Source organism: Lepidochelys kempii, chromosome 13 (assembly GCF_965140265.1).
Source record: "Lepidochelys kempii isolate rLepKem1 chromosome 13, rLepKem1.hap2, whole genome shotgun sequence".
NCBI lineage: Eukaryota > Metazoa > Chordata > Testudines > Cheloniidae > Lepidochelys > Lepidochelys kempii.
In genome coordinates, this window is record NC_133268.1 from 26,892,742 (window position 1) to 26,907,043 (window position 14,302).

At 46.0% G+C, this 14,302-nt stretch overlaps 1 protein-coding gene across 6 annotated transcripts in view; it reads right to left on the reverse strand.

Moving 5' to 3' along the window:
* Positions 1 to 14,302, reverse strand: part of RALY (RALY heterogeneous nuclear ribonucleoprotein) — a 277,534-nt gene that overhangs the window by 183,954 nt on the left and 79,278 nt on the right. For 4 of the 6 annotated variants that reach the window (XM_073309888.1, XM_073309891.1, XM_073309893.1 and 1 more), the window contains exon 2: positions 7,292 to 7,382. The exons of the other annotated variants lie outside the window; for them this stretch is intronic. The gene's annotated coding sequence lies outside the window, so the exon portion shown is untranslated. The remainder of the gene's footprint in view (positions 1 to 7,291; positions 7,383 to 14,302) is intronic. 6 annotated transcript variants of the gene reach the window in all.

Here is a 14,302-nt window from a genome sequence, read left to right on the forward strand (position 1 = left end):
TGGCGTACAACCACAGCAGCAACTGGAGCTCCATACCAGGCCTTGCTTGCATCTCATTTGAAGTGAGGAAAAGTAAAGCGGGGCAGAATTTGGCTCAGTGCACGTGTTTCTTAATAAGACATGAATAGATCAAAGACTGAGGTTTATGGCAGTGTAATTAGCATGCTAATCAGTGGATGTAACTGTCCAACATTGAAATGGAGACTCCTCTAAGAGTCAATTCGAGTCCAAGTTAAGGCCTTACACATCACCTCTCAGTTCAGCCCAGTACCTTTGATTAGGGTGTGGATTGGAATACGAACAATCCAAAGTAAAGAGAGAAATGCTATCAAGGTTGCTATTAGTAGAAATGGGTGAAACAGTTCCACTAAAAAATACTGATATTGTGCAATGCGACCACCCCTTCCATCGGAGAATGCCAAAGCTCTTCACAAACATTAGTTAATTTAATGTCATAGCACCTCTTCATGCCTCCTCCTTCAATCTGTTCTTGGCCGGTATCAGTGCTCAAATACCACCTGCTATTTAAGGCTCTCACCCTGATGCAGTAAGTGAGCAAGTGATTTCCTCTGTGCTGTGGTGGGCCACAGGCCCTGCAACCTTGTTTTTCACTTGCTATCCAGTCATCTCCCTACTTTCAATAAACATCACAACAGCAGAGAAGTCTCAAACCAAAATCCCAACTCCAAGATGCTGAAATCTGGACTTGAATTTTTCATATGGCTCTGTCTGATCTTACAGTGAATCAACTGGGGTCTTCAAAATCTGGATCCAAATTCTGCTGCTAAAGCCAAAACATTTCCCCACAAAGGTACCAGTAACAGGACCACCGTGGATCACCCAGATTTCTGTGCCGTCCTCAGACGTGCCAACAACCTCTAGCTGAAAACCAGCACACAGTCAATCCACACAAACTATTTCAAGTGCGTGCCTTCCCACTTGAAAACCATGTTGTAATGGAATTCCAGTGGGAAGGAGAGAACATCATGCTGCTGTAGGGCATTTAGTGCTTGATGCTAGATTCTTTGAAGTCAATGGCAAAGCTCACATCGACTCTAACAGTGCAAGATCACGGCCTGGAGCATTTCATGAGGCCGTATAGTTAATCTGAATAAATAAAATGAAAGGGGGCCTCATTCCTGACTTTTAGCACAGTCCTGAGCAAGGAGTTCTGTGGATGCTGTGCGGCCCCTGGAGTCACTGGGCCTCTGATACGCTCCTTGAGATACAACTTCCATCCTTCTCCCTCCCCACTCCCAGCGAGGATAGTAATTTACTGCTGGACTGTACCAATATTAAATCACAATGCACCCTGTCCTGCTCAGTGGTTCCAGGTGGCAAGCTGGGGGAGTGGAGCGGTGGTATTGGGGACTCTGCCTTTAGGGCTGAGTGTCCCAGGCAGAGCCTGGGCGGGGTGCTGCAGAAGCTCTTCTTGTTATGCACAGTTGGTTGGAAATGAACGCAGAATAAAGCAGATCTTGGAAGCACCGTAAGCAGCAAGGCTCAGATTCTCAGAAGTATTTAGGCTCCTAACCAGGGCCACTCAGAGGTTTGGGGAACCCGGGGCAAAATCTGAAACTGAGCGCTCCCCACACCCCCAAAAAATATTACTGCTGAAGGGAGGCCCTGCAGAAGAGGGGGTTTGGAGAGCGAGCCCACTATGGACTCATCTCACAATGGTGGCTTGGCTCCTGTGCTACTTGGCTGGGCCCAAACGTCACAACCTGGTGTGCTGAGTCACAGAACTCCTCCGGCTGGGGCCCTCTCAAACGGGTGGTCCAAGGCAAACTGCCCCCACCGGCAGCCCTGCTCCTGACTTCTGTCTATCTGGGCCTGAGTGATCACCGGACATCGCAAAAATCAAGACTCCACCCGTCCGCTATTGCACCCCACCCACCTGCTCTGGGGAGGGAGTGTGCAGGAGAGGAACCCTGCACACCCAGACCCCCAAACTGGGTAGATTCCGTAAGGGCATATCAAGGATGATTACACCCTTCTGCAGATGAGTGATACGAGTCACAATCCGCCCCTAAATGGTGGTGCCATATTTTTAGGATTGATCCCATTCTCCTCCTTCATGGTGTCACTCAGATAAGGGTATGGGATAGTAAGAGGAATTAGTTGTTATCTACTAATGGGTAGTTATCTACTCAGCCCTGGTTAAAACTACCAAGAGCAATTCAATGCAAAGTTCTGCCACTAACTGGATTATTACTTCCTTACCCGCCCCCCCCCCCCCCCCCGCCCCAAAGAGCTAAAGGAAATACAGAAATATGTTGTTCTGTTTTCACCAGCCTTATCAGCGTGCTCAGGCAATGGCACCTTACCTTGGGACAGTAGAAAGCCTAAGACCCCCCCAAACAAAATCCAAATCCTTTGTTTTTTCTGCAAAGGACTTTGGCCTCCAACCCTAGGGAACAATGACAACAATTCTAAGACCAGAAGTTGGTCTTCAGTGGGATGAAATAGGAAATGTGACGAACACTGACCTTCACAGGTACACAGTGGGATCTCCAAAAACACTCAGGACTGGACTAACTCTGCTCCCACTGAAGTCAATAGTGAGCATTTTGAAAATCCAGCTCTCCACGGTATATTTTATATAAAATCAGATAGCGAATTAGGTGTTAAGGAAGCCCTGAAACTTAAATGTTTCCAACTAATCATCTGCTTCCCTGTCTTCTCTCATAATATGTGTTATACAAGTTCATATTCCCCATGCCCTCCTAGCAGACAGAATTATATATGCTTAGAATTATGTTTTTTGAAAGTGTCTGGGGAACCTGAACTTGGATAATATAAATTTTGAGAGAAGGCAGGGCAAAAGAAGATTAGTCTGAAATATTTCAGGGCTAGGGCTATTTCTAAACATTAATCATGATCTTATGACAAATGAAATCTCTCCACCTTGATTCCAGAACGAGAAATAACAGCACATTAGTCAAATTATTCAGCCAAAAGGCACCTAGCTAAGGTACTGTTATGGTCACCATTACCAGAACACATGAGCATTTTAACCTATCTAACCTCCCAATCACCTCAAGTACAGAAGCATCATGAGCTTCTCTTTGCAGGTGCAGAACTGTGGCACACAGTGACTTGCCCAAGGCCAGACAGGAAGCCTGATGAGTTGAACCCAGGTCGCCAGCATGCCAGCCTCAGGCCCTAACCACTTCCCCTCTTCCATCAGTATCTGTAAGTTCTCCTACCTAGGGCCTATCTCGTCCATGTTTGTGCGGCAGTCAATACAAGGGCAACCCCATTTTAGTTGGAATGTTTGGGTGTTACCATAATATACATTAATTATTATTATTATTATTATGTGCTGTAGACATTGCAGAATATACCATTGGACTCGGCAGACCTTTATCCTGTTTGTGCCCTTTCGTCCTGAACAGAACCACATAATTTGTTTGATTTATTTTGAATTTTCTGAGGGTGATTTTGATTATTTGTTGGTTTTTGTTTATTTTTCCATTGTGCTTTCTAAAGCATGGTACGGCACCACAAGAACCTGAAGACTGTATTATTAATACCCCCAGTTTACAGTCAGAAGGGCACAAAGAGATTGAGTGATTTCCCCAAGGTCACAAAGGGAAACAGTGGCAGAGACAGTAACAGCACATTGGGATCCTAACCTCCTGGTCTAACAACAATAACAGTTGTCATTAGCTGCATGTGGGAAGCACAGCTCCTCCCTCGTTAGCCTGGCTTCTGGAAGTGATGTCACAATGTGGATTGATAAAAATTAAATGGGGACAGATTGAAACACACTCCCCAACTTCCCCATCAGACGCACCCAAAACCGTACAGTAATCCAGCATCACACTGTGATATCATATCAGCTGATTATAATCATGTAGAGTGAAACAGAGAACTGGGTAGATGGAGAGTACCCGCCAGCTGCCAACAGGCCAAAGTACAAAGCACTTGCCTATCTCATGTTGAAAAGTTAAAGTTGCAAAGTGAGCCTTTTAAATAGCAACTGATAGCCGAGGAGTCGATATTAGGCTAAATTCACTCTCAAGGCTTTGCTCAGTGCTTCCATTCCTAAAGTGCTGAAGTCGTGTTCTCGTGGTTTATGACATCAGTGGAGCCCTGGGAGTGAATTACAGCTTTGTAGTCACTCCAAATATATCTGTTATCCTACTGCACATTCCTTTCCTTGACAAAGATCTCATAGGCCCAGAAGAATAATTCGTCCGTACAGTTAAGCTTTTCTTGACTCCATCACACAACTCCATTAACTCTTATGTTGAAATCACACAACCTCAGCCACAAGTCTTACTATAATCAGTAACCGAAATATCTCATTGCCAACTGCAGGCAGAGTCTGCTACATACATTCAAAATGTTGATACTTGCCATTTCCCCCCCGCCACACACACACCTTGTCGTTTCCAAATACGGAAACACGTTACACCCCTTCTTTCCCTCGCCCACTCGGGGGCTAAGAAGGTCACCGGCGGGCCACAGCTTATAGTACTATGGAGTGCTTTGTACTAATCCTGAAAGGACAGGGACAGCCCTGGCTAATAACTGACCTGAACAAGTGATTAGAGTCTGGATTAATTTGCAGCTAGACCCCGTGGTGGAGCTCACAGACACTGTTGGTTTCCGAGAGGGGAGACCGAGTTTCATCCATCCACTCTCACCGGGGAAACTTCAACACTGGCAGTATGAGAACTATTCCAATCCACACAACCAGCTAATGGACATTTTCACAGCCAGTGCTGATGGCCAGAACAACAGGGATTCTGGCCCCTTCTCTGACTCGCCAGAATAGCGGGTAGTTTCACAACACTTTCTGGACACTCCAAATAATGAGCATTTTCATTGCTCTTCCCAGATTGCCAGAATAACGGCATTGTCGTGAGCCTGTCTAGAGTGAACTCTTGTTTCACTACCTCTGAATTCTATTTGGGGAGTGAGAAATGAAAGAGACACCAGCCTCTGCAGCAGGAGAGCTGCCCCCTTCCCGCAGAGTTCAGGAACTCAGCAGGCCGACGGACGGTAAGGGCTCTGCGGTTCAAAGATCTGCTGCATTCAGGTCCTGAGATTTTTGTGCTGACATCGCTCAAGAATGACAAAAGCCATTCTTCTCAGTTACGAAGCTCAGCAGTGTCAGGGCACAGAAGAACAGTGGCCGGACACAGTAGATACTGTGAAGAAAAATGAAGCTCCATAAGGCACTAGGGTGTTCATTGCACACATGGTCACACTGAACTTAAATAACTGCTGGTAGTGATATTTACAAAAAGATTCTTACCCTTTCCTTCCAGGCTGCTGAATCCTCTCATTTAAATTTTCATACTGAAGCCTAATTACACCACAGTATTTCCCTTATCCATGAAGAATAGGGTCTTCTTTTACGCCATTTGTTTACTCTGCCTATATAATGGAACTTTTCAGTTCTATTTTGTGTCAAGACTTTTTCATTAATAGTATGGGGAAAAGGGAGTTTCTATTAACCTGGAAGCAGAAACTGATTCAGCTAAAACTAGAACAGTTCTAAACCTTCCCCCTCAGACTCAATTCTCTGATCCGCATTTCAGGTTTGCAAAAGTTTGGATGACTTTTTGTTCCTTGGTTCGTTTTCAGTTTCGTGGACCTCTGTATTTCTGCATGGGGTCAGGAGTGTGAGAACCTTGGTATTCCAAGACAAAAAAGTTTCTTTTGTTCTATGGCCATCTCAAACAGAAGCCAGTGGTACCAGAATTTCACTGTTCCCATGTTTAGAAGATTCAAGACTCCCAGAGATGCAGCTGAACTTTCGGGGGCTTATCTGAACTGAACATGTGAAGATTTTGAGGTCCTTTCATCACGATCATAAACCCCAACCATGCAATAAGGGAAAAGGCCACTGCTACAAATATAACACCGCAGCCATGTTAACATGCAGTGCCATGTACTCAGCATACACAAATATAGTTGCTTTGGAGTAGATCCTGAAGTCTTCATTCAGTCCCTATTCAAGCAAATCTCTGAATGGATCAAACCCTGGAGTTCTTTCCAAGTTTTTACAGACACAAAACTCCCAACAAAGACAATGAGAGTTTACCCAATGAAAGACCCTCACGGGCAGCTTTGTCTGAGTAGTAAGGTCTAAAAAACCCTGAGGGAGCATTCAGGAGTTTGCCCTCCAGTTCCCATAGTGACAATGACCCCAGGATCAGCATTTCCTGGGCTTCTACCCAGGTGTTGCTCCAAACCCTCCTGCCATCCACACACAAAACCCTCTTACCCCCCTGTGACGGTGCTTCCAACCTAGCCTTGCCCAGCTGGGTGTGCAGGCTAGAGCTCAGGTGTTGCTTTCACTCAGGCTGGTAACCCACTCACTCTGCAGTGGGGGAGAGCATGCAGGCTACATCACTCGAGTGCTGATAACCCTCCACTGCCTTCCCACAATTCCCCCTGCGTGACCAGAAGGACGGACAGAGTCTCCCACCATTCACTAGAGCAGCTCAGTTTACTGCAGCACAAAGAACCCTGGGGGTTGCCCCCAGAAATCCTAGTGTCGCCCATGGGTGAGCATAGCGCCAGTGAGGACAGAATAACTGTGGTAGGGCATTGCAGAGTGGCAGGTTGTTGCAGTGTGGCAGCTCACACCCGGGTTAGGGTGGCCCAGGTGCCCATCACCTGAGCTAAGTCTGCACTGAAGGAATACCCTTAATCACTGGTTTTGCGTCAGTCATTAACATCCTGGAAATGCCCTTCCTGATGGTCCTTATTGCTGAATTATTTATTGCCCTAAATGCTAAGGGCTCCTTTAAAATTTGAGGGATGGTGGAGCTGCCTTGCTCCAGTGGGAGCACGGGGAGCCAGAGGCAGTGTCTCAGCCTGGCATGGCCCCACCAGAGCTCCAGGAAACACAGAGGGAGTGCAGCCCTTCTACCACTGTTTGAAAGGACGCAGAGTTTGCTCTGCTGGACAGTGCAGAGACACCAGAGCAAGGCTTTGATCTATCCCTGTCATCCTCTTGGGCAACGGCACTAGCCCTTCAGTGTTCTGGCTCCCCCTGAGCGCCAGTATTTCCATTGTGCCTAGTCCCTGGGCACCATGCCGGTCAGAACCACACTCTAGCCCTAGAGTAACCAGAGGTCTCGGGGATGCTTACATCAAGGCAACCAGTTGTTACCACAGATCTAGAAACCTGGTTAAATCCCCCCTTGAGTACCACCATTTGGCCCCTCCAGTTTCCCCAGCACAATGTCAGCAGGAGAATGCAAACATTCTCAGATAACACTCGTTTGATTCTGAAGTGTAACAGAAGATATGATCGGTTGCTCACCGGGAATGGTGTCTGGCGTCTGTGTAGGTTAATCCTTCCTGTCACCAGTCCGGGAGCAGGCAAGGTATCCCTTTATGGACTCGGCTCCGACCTACAAGAATCAGGAAACACAAATTGTTGCCTGTTGTGGTAAGAGGATAATCCAACACTTTGTAATCCTCAGCAGACAAGGGACAGCAGACAGGGCCGGCATATACTGCAGTTGAATTAAATGCATTTAACAATGCCTGCTGCTGGTTGTGTCGCCTGCAGTGATCCAGGATTTTTGGATCCCAAAGCATGAGCTTCGTAGTCTAAAGGACTAGCTCTTACCAGGGAGGACATACAGCTACCTTGTGTTCGCATGGATTATACACACAGTGAGAACACGGTGGGTAGTTGAGTGAGAGTGCCTTGTTGTGGGGAAATACCACTGAACACACCATTTTAAGTGAATTCATGTGTAGAGGTCATGTTAACTGATTACTGGAGTCGGGCAGGAATTTTCCACCAAAACTTTTTTTTCCCCACAGGGAAAAGTGCTTTCTGCTAAAATTGAAGTTTTTCCCACAGTAAAATTTTGCTGAAATTATCGATTTTCCTGGTGAGAAATCAAAATTAAAATTTTGTGTAAGGTTGACCCAAATCACAGAAATTTGGGTGGCTGAATTGAATTGAAGCATTTTGCTTCAGGTCACTGCAATATTAATCTGTGTCTGCCTGAGCTGCTGGGTGCTTGATGGGAGTTTTAGTTCAGGTGCCTTGTGCCCCCATTCTGTCCTGTGGGTTGGGCTCTCTGCTGGACTGCATCTCCCATGATGCAACTGATTCTCCCCTTTGGAGGCATGAGAAGAAATACCTAGACTGGGGAGTTCTTACTGGAGACATCAGGTGAAGAATTCTACAGCCAATAGCTGCACCTGCAGGAAATCACAGGCCCACAACTGCTCTGGAGGGACACCCTCAGAGCTACAGAGCATGGCAGCTACTTCCCCATTGCCCTCACACATTGCGTTCCTCTTGCGCAAGTTTCCCTTGTGCTCAAGCAGAGCAGATAATGTTTTTTTTTTATGACAGAGATGGGCAAAACGGTTTCTAAAAAGCGAGACCCACCCCGGCACCAAAATCTCACCCTCACAGAACCAAACTCAAAGCAAGCCCTTTCTGAGGTGCATCCAAGTGAGGAGCTTAGGTATTTGTGTTCCGGGAGCGCATACAGGCCGCGACCGAGATCGGGGCCCCACTGGGCTATGTGCGGCGTTAATACGTAGGAAGATACAGCCCTTGCCTCAGGGAGCTGCAGTCTAAATAGACAAGGCACACAAAGGGTGAGAGGGGAAACAGAGAGACTGAGTGTCTTGTCTAAGGTCACACAGCAGATCAGTGGCTGAGCCAAGAACCGAATCCAGTTCTCCTGACTCTCAGTCCAGTGCCTCACTCACTATATAAAAATATCGAATTAGTTCTCTTGTCCCCACCCATCAGATCTGCTTTGTCTGGGATTAGCGAAGTGAAGAGGTACAAATGCAGGGATTAAATCAGCACCAGTGCTCTCTTCCCATAATCCCCAAATGCGTAAAGATTCCCCAAATAACCGTCCCCGGCTACTAACTTTTTCATTCAACTCCAGATAAAATTGTTCACATTGTTTATAAGATATCCAGGTAGCCAAACTGCCTGATGGAAAACCAGCAGGTGTGGACAGGGCCCTGTCAATGATGACAAATGTTAAAGTGGAAGGTCAGTTCATTAGTCTGGTTTGCCAGATGAGAAACCTGCCTTGCTCCTTGCTAATTAGAGACTCCATCCAGACTCTGACGTGCAGCCAAACTGCAGAAGGTCCAAATTGCTGATGTTAAAGGGAGACAGGGTAACAACCTGCTGGGCTTTCACCGATAAAGAGTTTGCACCTATTTAATGAGCTAGAATCCCACTGCAAACTAAAGAAAATAATCTTCAGCTGCCCAGTGGTTCAGAGCTGTATGTGATGGAGCCTCCACATTGATTGAGGCTATAGATCAGGTAATTTTTCCATATAGCAGCACTTTCTTCCATCCTAAAGGACACAGTGAAGTGCTTTATGAATTTGCAGGTACCCATAGGGTCCAATATTGCTCTCTTTGAAGTCAGTGGCCATGCTGTTGTCAACGTCAGCTGGGTTAAGCCCATCATTCATATTAGCTGGACCTTTCCATGGGTTGGCAAGACCTCTCAGAAGCTTGCATGATTATCTAAACCCCTGAGCTCTGCAACAGCAGGGTAGAAATGTCATGAGAACAGGCTTTCACAGGAAGGTTGGGGCATTTCCTGCTTCCACTCCAGGGTAGAACCCAGAAGTGCAGAGAATTACGGGATTAGGTTGAGGAAGGGGAGGGATGAGAGGCAGGTTCTATTGGTATTTTGGATGAAGAGCTGAACCACTTCATCCTTCCTCCCTAGATCAGAAAATTAAGCAAGCAAACCCATGGGACCTCCTAATCTGAGGCAAACTTCCAATCCTTTGAAATTCTCCCCTCACAAATAGGGAAAAGTCCAAAAGGAGCATGTGTGAATGTGAAAACATGTGATGGAAGAGGGACAGCTGGGTGTTGAAGCCACAGAAAGGGGCCTCTGGAGATGTGAGTTCCTTCCCTGGTTCTACCACTGACTTAGTAGATGACTTTGGCTGCACCTCTTTGTGCCTCCTGCACTATGGAGTTAGACTCAGATAAGGTTTGTAAAATGGGCTGGGATCCTTGGATGGAAGGTGCAAAGCATCATTCATGCTGCAACCAAATTCAATTTACCTCACAAGCACACCTATAAAATACAAGATGACATAGGAGGCAATCACCATGATCAAGCCTGAGAGAAGACCTGAGAAGAAAAACCTGCCTCTATTGTATATAATCCCCAACTTCACATGCAAATAGCTGCATTAAGGACCAGATTCTCCTGCCCTTTCATGGAGCAGTACCTCAGTGAAGAGGGGTCCCAATAGAACCAACAGGACTATACACTCCAGTAGTGAGAGTGGCAGATGCTAGTTCTTACAGTCCTGGAGTTAATCAGAGTGTAGTTTACTGTCCTGGGAGTTTGCTGGAATCACTGCAGCCTATTCTGAATGATGCTCGAAATTGGAGGGGGAAAACAAACCCTGCCAAGGTACAGATAAAACCAAACAAAATCTCTCAGACAAAGGAAATGCACTAAAATGTTCAATTTTATTCTTGCTCTGGGCCCCCAAAGCATTTCCCTTTCCTCCCTGAATGATAACGGATATAAAAATTAAATATAAATTCGCCAACAAAAAACCAAAGTGCACTGAAGGGCAGTAAATCACCGGGACCAGATGGCGTTCAGGGGAGGTTTGGGAAGGGAATGAAGGATGAAATAGCAGAGATACTGACTAAGATATATCATAGATCTTTAAAAACAGCAACTCGTCCTCAAGGCTGGAGACTCACTAATATGGTGCCTCAGTTTGAAAAAGAAGCCAAGGGAGAAGGCAGGAGAATGACTGACGGGGGAGCACCACCTCAGTACTGAGGGGATCAGAGACTGGCCAGCCTCACCTCACCATGGAGGGAACTGATAGAAGGCTTAATTCACTGGTTTCTGTCCCACTTGGGGTCACTGCACTCAAGGAGGCAGTTGCCCCTGATGCATGGTCACTCTCCCCTGGGAATTCAGCTATCTTTAAACAGTGACAGAGATTCCCTGCTGGATGTGCTGAGTCAGGCTATTCCCCTGGTACCCTGCCCATTCCCTCTCCTCAGTCACTTTTGGGTACACACTGGAGAGCTGCCCAACCCTCAGAGGAGTGCAGGTGGTGGTGGTGGGTCCTTGAATGACCAGAGACCCCCACAGAATGGGTGTCCCACCATCAGGGTTCCCTTGGCCTGTGCCATGCTGGCTGAAGCTGGCTCCAACCCAGGTTTGTTAAGTCCTGAAGAGTCGGATTAAAAAATGAATAGCTGAACACTTGGACTGGTATAACCTGACGGGGTCACCCCAGCTGGGCTCCAGTGAGGCCTCTCTAACCTGCTGGAGGTCTTTAAAAAGAAACATGAGACAAAGCTGACATCATCTGCTTGGTTTCAGAGTAGCAGCTGTGTTAGTCTGTATCCGCAAAAAGAAAAGGAGGACTTGTGGCACCTTAGAGACTAACAAATTTATTTGAGCATAAGCTTTCGTGAGCTACAGCTCACTTCATCAGATGCATTCAGTGGAAAATACAGTGGGGAGATTTATATACACAGAGAACATGAAACAATGGGTGTTACCATACACACTGTAATCAGAGTGATCAGGTAAGGTGAGCTATTATCAGCAGGACAGTGTGGGTGGGGAAACCTTTTGTAGTGATAATCAAGGTGGGCCATTTCCAGCAGTTGACAAGAATGTTTAAGGAACAGTGTGCGTGTGTGTGTGGGGGGGGATAAACATGGAGAAATAGTTTTACTTTGTGTAATGACCCATCCACTCCCAGCCTTTATTCAAGCCTAAGTTAATTGTATCCAGTTTGCAAATTAATTCCAATTCAGTAGTCTCTCGCTGGAGTCTGTTTTTCAAGTTTTTCTGTTGAAGAATTGCAACTTTTAGGTCTGTAATCGAGTGACCAAAGGAATTGAAGTGTTCTCCAACTGGTTTTTGAATGTTATAATTCTTGACGTCTGATTTGTGTCCATTTATTCTTTTATGTAGAGACTGTCCAGTCTGGCCAATGTACATGGCAGAGGGGCATTGCTGGCACATGATGGCATATATCACATTGGTAGATGTGCAGGTGAACGAGCCCTTGATGGTGTGGCTGATGTGGTTACATGCTATGATGGTGTCCCTTGAATAGATATATGGTGTGGCTGATGTGATTAGGCCCTATGATGGTGTCCTCTGAATAGATATGTGGACACAGTTGGCAACGGGCTTTGTTGCAAGGATATCACTACAAAAGGTATTTCTCCCCCACTCTCCTGCCGATAATAGCTCGCCTTACCTGATCACTCTGGTTACAGTGTGTATGGTAACACCCATTGTTTCATGTTCTCTGTGTATATAAATCTCCCCACTGTATTTTCCACTGAATGCATCCGATGAAGTGAGCTGTAGCTCACGAAAGCTTATGCTCAAATAAATTTGTTAGTCTCTAAGTTGCCACAAGTCCTCCTTATCATCTGCTTAGATTTTGAAAGGAAGCTCCATCACAGACCAATATCCCTGGGGCAACGTCTGCGGTTAAGGCAGCTGAGTAATGGTAAACAAAGGGCTGTAACATGCAGTGCTGTGTCAGAGAGAAGTTGATAGAGGGGTGTCTTAGGGGCCCATGTACTTGTCAATGGAAAGTGGAAAGCAAACGGGTGATGTCTGGGGATGGACACTATGTCAGAGATACAAGGGAATGTGAAAAGCTCTGGATAGAATTCCTGCAGACGGCAAGCAAGGCCCAGTGTTTAACGCCCAGCCCTCAGAGACAAAGGTTCGGAGTTCTATACTTAGCTCTGCCACAGATTTGCTGTGGGACCTTGGGCATGTCATTTAGGTACTGTCTGTCTTAGCTTTGCCACCTGTGAAAGGGGGTTAATAACAGTTTGCAGGATTTTCAAAAGAGTCCAAGAGCACAGAGCCAATTGATTTTCAATGGGACTTGTGCCCCTAAATCACTAGGGGCTTTTGAAAATTTCACACAGTGGCAATACTCACCCATCACAGGAGAACTGTGAGGCTTAATTAATTAATATCTGCAAAGTGCTTTGAGATCCTTCAGCAAAAAAGGACAAAGAACTATTGCCATTAGTTATTTAAGGCTAGAATTTTCCAAATGCTCAGCACCCAATTTGAGGCCAAATTTTCAAGAACTCAGCTCTCGTTTAGGCACATCAGATGCTGAACTCTTCAAAACCCACAGTTAGGTGCTTAGGTGACTTGCTCAGGGTCACACAGGAAGTCTGTGGCACAGCCAGGAATTCATGGATTCCAAGGCCAGAAGTGACTATTGTGGTCATCTAGTCTGACTCTCTGTGTAACACCAGCCAGAGAACTTCCCCAAAATAATTCCCAGAGGAGAGCTTTTAGAAAAACAACCAATCTTGATTTAAAAATCGTCTGTAATGGACAATCCACCGCGACCCTTGGTAAATTGTTCCAATGGTTAATTACTCTCACTGTTAAGAATTTATGCCTTACTTCCAGTCTGAATTGCATGCAGGTCTCCTGAACCTGCATTACAAGTGAGTGAATGGTGTGAATAACTAAGTTTTCATTTTGCTGGCCATACCAAAAAGTCAGAAAAAATTTAAAATGTTTTGGGTCTAACAAACCATTTTGTTTTCAAGTATTGAAAAAAAGTTTGGGCAGCACCCAGCTCAACTCCTCAATCCCAGCTTGGGGCCTTTTAAAAAACACCCTGTACCTTTATACAATTTCTAACACTCAAAAGCCTCAAAATGAACAATGAAGAGATCCAGCTACTTCCCCACTGTCACATCATCTTTCATCACACACTATCATGCATCACACCTGATTTCTCACCACCCAGTTTCCCAGAGGCAACAATGGAAGACCAGGGGACTTCACTGCAAAAGCAAAGAAGTGCCAGAGATGCCATGAAGGGCAGTAGAGATTTTTGTATTGCTGTCGAGTTTATATGGAAGGTGCACGCATGGTACAGTGGTGGAGGGCAGACAGACCGATGGGATGGGAATAGAAAGTTTTAAGAATTTGGGCACTGGTTAAATTATCCAGGGCACGGCAGATAAACATCTTAATTATCTGATGGTGGACATGGCTAGAACATGGGAGAAAGGGGTATATTCCAGTGGGAAATCCAGAATTTGTGATTGCTCCATCAAGTTCCACTGCTGGGGGGGGAGGGGGGGGAGGAGAATCCTGCCCCACTCAGTGAGTGAAACTAATTGGGCTGCCACATGGTAGCAAGATGTTTTGGAAGCGCCACATCACCGCTGCATTTTTTCTAGTAACTCAGATCACGGTTAATTTTGCAACTGCCTTCCGCTCAATTAAATGTAAAGATGCTATTCTGCAGGGTTTTCC